Source organism: Arachis hypogaea, chromosome 15 (genome assembly GCF_003086295.3).
Source record: "Arachis hypogaea cultivar Tifrunner chromosome 15, arahy.Tifrunner.gnm2.J5K5, whole genome shotgun sequence".
In the NCBI taxonomy this organism is placed as follows: domain Eukaryota; kingdom Viridiplantae; phylum Streptophyta; class Magnoliopsida; order Fabales; family Fabaceae; genus Arachis; species Arachis hypogaea.
This window is the reverse complement of record NC_092050.1, coordinates 69,898,192-69,903,676: the sequence shown is the minus strand read 5'-3', so window position 1 is coordinate 69,903,676 and position 5,485 is coordinate 69,898,192. Positions and strand designations below refer to the sequence as shown.

General features: G+C 38.6%; 1 non-coding gene across 1 annotated transcript; it reads left to right on the top strand.

Annotated features, from left to right (window-relative positions):
• Window positions 1-580: 580 nt before the first annotated feature.
• Window positions 581-688, top strand: LOC112752624 (small nucleolar RNA R71). The gene has a single exon (XR_003177051.1). It is a non-coding gene; the product is annotated as a small nucleolar RNA R71 (small nucleolar RNA).
• The last annotated feature ends 4,797 nt before the right edge of the window (window positions 689-5,485 follow it).

Sequence of the window (5,485 nt, the reverse complement as noted above, 5' to 3'; positions counted from 1 at the left end):
CTAAGCCAGAACGACTATGCTCAGAGTTCTTTGTTTGTTGCTGAGAAGATGATGGAAAAGGTTTGCTATTGCTAAACCTATTTCTTCCACCATTATTGTTGTTGAAGCCTTGTTGAGGCTTTTGTTGGTCCTTCCATGAGAGATTTGGATGATTTCTCCATGAAAGATTATAGGTGTTTCTATAGGATTCTCCCATGTAATTCACCTCTTCCATTGCAGAGTTCTCAGGATCATAAGCTTCTTCTTCAGAAGATGCTTCTTTATTACTGTTGGATGCAGCTTGCAATCCTGTCAGACTCTGAGAAAGCATATTGACTTGCTGAGTCAATATTTTATTCTGAGCCAATATGGCATTCAGAGTATCAATTTCAAGAACTCCTTTCTTTTGAGTTATCCCATTGTTCACAGGATTTCTTTCAGAAGTGTACATGAACTGGTTGTTTGCAACCATTTCAATGAGTTCCTGAGCTTCTGCAGGCGTCTTCTTCAGATGAAGGGATCCTCTAGCAGAGCTGTCCAATGACATCTTGGATAACTCAGACAGACCATCATAGAAGATACTTATGATGCTCCATTCTGAAAGCATGTCAGAAGGACACCTTCTGATCAATTGCTTGTATCTTTCCCAAGCTTCATAGAGGGATTCACCTTCCTTCTGTCTAAAGGTTTGGACTTCCACTCTAAGCTTACTCAGTTTTTGAGGTGGAAAAAACTTTGCCAAGAAGGCATTGACTAGCTTTTCCCAAGAGTTCAGGCTTTCCTTAGGTTATGAGTCCAACCATATTCTAGCTCTGTCTCTTACAGCAAAGGGGAAAAGCAATAGCCTGTAGATCTCGGGATTAACTCCATTGGTCTTAACAGTGTCACAGATTTGCAAAAATTCAGCCAAAAACTGATGAGGATCTTCCAATGGAAGTCCATGAAACTTGCAATTCTGTTGCATCAGAGAAACTAATTGAGTCTTAACCTCAAAGTTGTTTGCTCCAATGGCAGGAATAGAGATGCTTCTCCCATAGAAGTCGGGAGTAGGTGCAGTAAAGTCACCAAGCACCTTCCTTGCATTGTTGGCATTGTTGTTATTTTCGGCTGCCATGTCTTCTTCTTTTCTGAAAATTTCTGTTAGGTCCTCTCCAGAGAGTTGTGCTTTAGCTTCTCTTAGCTTTCTCTTCGAGGTCCTTTCAGGTTCAGGATCAGCTTCAACAAGAATGCCTTTGTCCTTGTTCCTGCTCATATGAAAGAGAAGAGAACAAGAAAGTATGGAATCCTCTATGTCACAGTATAGAGATTCCTTGAAGTGTCAGAGGAAAATAGGAATAGAGGGATGAGGTACACAGAGAAGAATTCGAACATATAAAGAAGGAGAGAGTCTGAATTTCTAATAGAGGGGAAGTGTTATTCCTTAAATAGAAGGAGGTGAGAAGGGGAAAATTTTTCAAAAACAAACTTTTAAATAAAACTAAAAATTTTAAAATAATTAAAAAGAATTTCTTTTGTCAATGGCTACCGTCAGTCCTCTCAGTGAAAATGGTCCGGCTACGAGTTACATAGGGCTAATCATCTGTCGGTTCCCACTCATGTCAGAATAGAATACAATTATTCTTTTGCACACTGTCACTGCACCCAACACTCGTGAGTTTGAAGCTCGTCACAGTCATTCCATCCCAGATCCTACTCAGAATACCACAGACAAGGTTTAGACGTTCTGGATCTCAAGAATGCTGCCAATTGATTCTAGCTTATACCACGAAGACTCTAATCTCATGGAATGGAAGGCTCTGTTGTCAGGAGAGGCAAGAATAAGTGTGAATTGAATAGAGAAACAATAAGTGTCAGGCACACACTCAAGCTCTTGCAGATAGAACGGAGGTGGTTGTCAGGCACACGTTCATAAGGGAGGATGATGATGAGTGTCACGGATTATCATATCCATCAGGTTGAAGTATGAGTGAATATCTTAGAACAAGAATAAGTGTGAATTGAATAGAGAAACAATAGTACTTTGCATTGATTTATGAGGAACAACAGAGCTCCACACCTTAATCTATGAGGTTTTGAAACTCCACCATTGAAAATACATAAGAACAAGGTCCAGGCATGGCCGAATGGCCAGCCCCCAAAACGTGATCACTTGATCAAAAGATAATCTCAAAATGATCTAAAGATGATCTAGAAATCTTAAGATAAAAATACAATAGTAAAAGGTCCTATTTATAGAGAACTAGTAGCCTAGGGTTTACAGAAATGAGTAAATGATGTAGAAATCCACTTCCGGGGTCCACATGGTGTGTGCTTGGGCTGAGCATTGAAGCTTTTTCATGCTTGAGCTTTTCCTGGAGTTAAACGCCAGCTTTGGTGCTAGTTTGGGCGTTTAACTCCAATTCTGGTGCCAGCTTGGGCGTTTTACGCTAGATTTTTTATGCTAACTTTGAACGCCAGTTTGGGCCATCGAATCTCGATAAAAGTTTGGACTATTGTATATTTCTGGAAAGCCCAGGATGTCTACTTTCCAACGCAATTGAGAGCGCACCAATTGAGCTTCTGTAGCTCCAGAAAATCCACTTTGAGTGCAGGGAGGTCAGAATCCAACAGCATCTGTAGTCCTTTCTCAGCCTCTAAATCAGATTTTTGCTCAGGTCCCTCAATTTCAGCCAGAAGATACCTGAAATCATAGAAAAACACACAAAATCATAGTAAAGTCCAGAAATGTGATTTTTATTTAAAAACTAATAAAAATATAATAAAAAGTAACTAAAACATACTAAAAACTACCTAAAAACAATGCCAAAAAGTGTATAAATTATCCGCTCATCAGCTATCTACTCTACACTACTCCTACTCCTAATTACTATGTAAAACTATGTTCTTATACTCCCATGTCAAAAAACCCCCCTTTGATAAGTGTTGAAGTCTCCTTTTATATAGCACTCGAAAATAGCATTTGAGCCATCCAAAATGGGCTAAGGGGCCTCAGAAATCGCAAAGCACGTGCATCATTAATGAAATCACGTGTTGGAACCTGTGCGGATGCACAGACATGTACGTCCGCACACGTGGCTTGAAATTCTCCTATGCGTACGCACAGGCACTCGTGCGCACGCACACATCGCTGTGTGTGCTTTCTTTGTTTTCTTCATATTTTCTCCCTTGTACATGCTTTCTTCCACTTTTGGCCATCCATTCTTACCTTCAAGGCCTGAAATCACTCACAAACCATATCATGGTATCGAATGGCACAAAGGTGGGATTAAATTGCTCTATTAATGTACAAAATTGCATGTTTTCACATTTAAGATCAAACTAGGGATCAAACACAAAAGTATGCTATTTTGGTGCTTAAGTGTGAGCTCGTGTGCTAGAATCCATCCAAATTGAGTCAAAATATACCATCAAATATGGACTCATCAGGGTGTTTGGTGGTAAGGTGCTTGTGAGTATGGTGGTTTAGAGTTATGCTGAGGAGGTGGTTCATAAGGATATGGTGGGGCTTGTCTGTAACTACAAAGGGGTCCTCCATAGCCATCGTTTTGGTATGCACTTCGGAATGGCTATTGACCATAGTAATTTGGTGGAGGTTGGTTGTCATGAAAAGGTCCACCATAACTGTTGTCTTGGTATGCATCATAGGATGGTTGTTGGTTATAGTGCATTGGAGGGGGTTGTTGCCAAGAGGGTTGATCAAATCCTTGTGGCTCCTTCCATCTTTGATTATTTCGACCTTGATGTATGTTCCCATTATAGCTTCCATTCCTTACAATAACATTGGAATCAAACTCAAAGCGACAGGGGTGAGAATTCATAGAAGCTAATAAAAATTAAAAACAAATAACAAGCAAAAAGCAAATATTTACAATAACCAATAATAAGGCACACCTTTGCAATTCCCCAGCAGCGGCGCCATTTTTGACGAACGGATTTCTGCTAGTAAAGAATTTCACAGATAAGTTCTCGTTGCTAGTATAGTTTCTAAACCAACAGAGAATTCTTTCGTACAAAAATTTTGGTTGTCACTAAAGCAAACCCAATAAAATTGATAACCGAAGTATTTAAACCTCGGGTCGTCTCTCAAGGAATTGCAGGGATGTATGATTTATTATTGATTATGGAAAAGTATCTTTTTGGGTTTTTGAAATAAGGAACAAGTAAATTAAATGATGAGAAAAATAAATTAATAATTAAGAAAACTCTTGGCAAGGTATGAGAACTGGAAATCCCATCCCAGTTATCATTATCAACTGTGATGAGAATTATTCATTGCTCCCACTTAGTTAACCCTTACTAAATAAAGGAAAGTCAATTGGACTAATCAATGGGATTCCTCAAGTCCTAGTCAACTCCTGAGGAAAGACTAGCTTTAGAGGGATCCAAACTAACCAGCAAATTCCAATTATCAATCAACAAAGGAGTTTGATAACTCAAATGTCTCCAATTAATCAATTCAAGCTAAGAATGTAAAAAGCTAAATTAAAATCATAAATATGAAATACCTCAAATTGCATTAAATAAAGAAATCAAGTCTAACATTGGAAAGTTCATAAGCCAAATTGGAAAACAAGAGAATCAACAAGAAAAATAAATACCAAAGTACCAGAACAAATAAAAGTAACAGAGAAACTAAAGTAAAGGAACATTGAACCTGGAATGGAGAAGAAGTAAACCTAACCTAAGAGAAATCCTAAATCCTAAAACCTAAGAGAGAGGAGAGACCCTCTCTCCCTAGAAACTACATCTAAAACCTAAAAAGTTTGAGAATGAATGTTGTATCAATGAATGTTGTGTATTCCCCCACTCTGTAGCCTCTAATCTGTGTTTTCTGGGCCAAAAACTGGGTCAAAAAATAGCCCAAAAATTGCTGAGGGCGAATTCTGTGACTTTCTGCACATGGCATCGGTCACGTGTGTGCATGGGTCACGCGTGCGCGTCATTTGGCGGTTTTCCATGTCACGCGTACGCGTCAGTCACGCGTACGCGTTGCTTGTATTTTGCGGTAGGCACGCGTCCGCGTCGTCCATGCATGCACATCACTGCCTGTTTCTCAAATACTTCATTTTTCTCATTCCTTCCACTTTTGCATGTTTCCTTTCTATCCTCTAAGCCATTCCTACTCTATAAAGCCTAAAAATACTTAACACACAGATCACGACATCGAATAGTAATAAAGGATAATTAAAATTAACAGTTTTAAGGCCTAGGAAACATGTTTTCACATATATCCCAGAATTAGGAAGGATTTGTAAAACCATGCAAATTATGTGAATAAGTGAGCAAAGACTTGATAAAAACCACTCAATTGAGAACAAGATAAATCATAAAATATTGGTTTATCATTATCCTTGTTGTTTGTCCTTTGATAAACCCATATTTCATGAGTTCTTTTGTGCTTAATTAGAGTGATTTATTCAACTCTTCACCTACTTATTCACATTAATTGCATGGTTTTACTTTCCCTTCCTTATTATGTCATATTGTGAAAAACATGTTTCCTAAG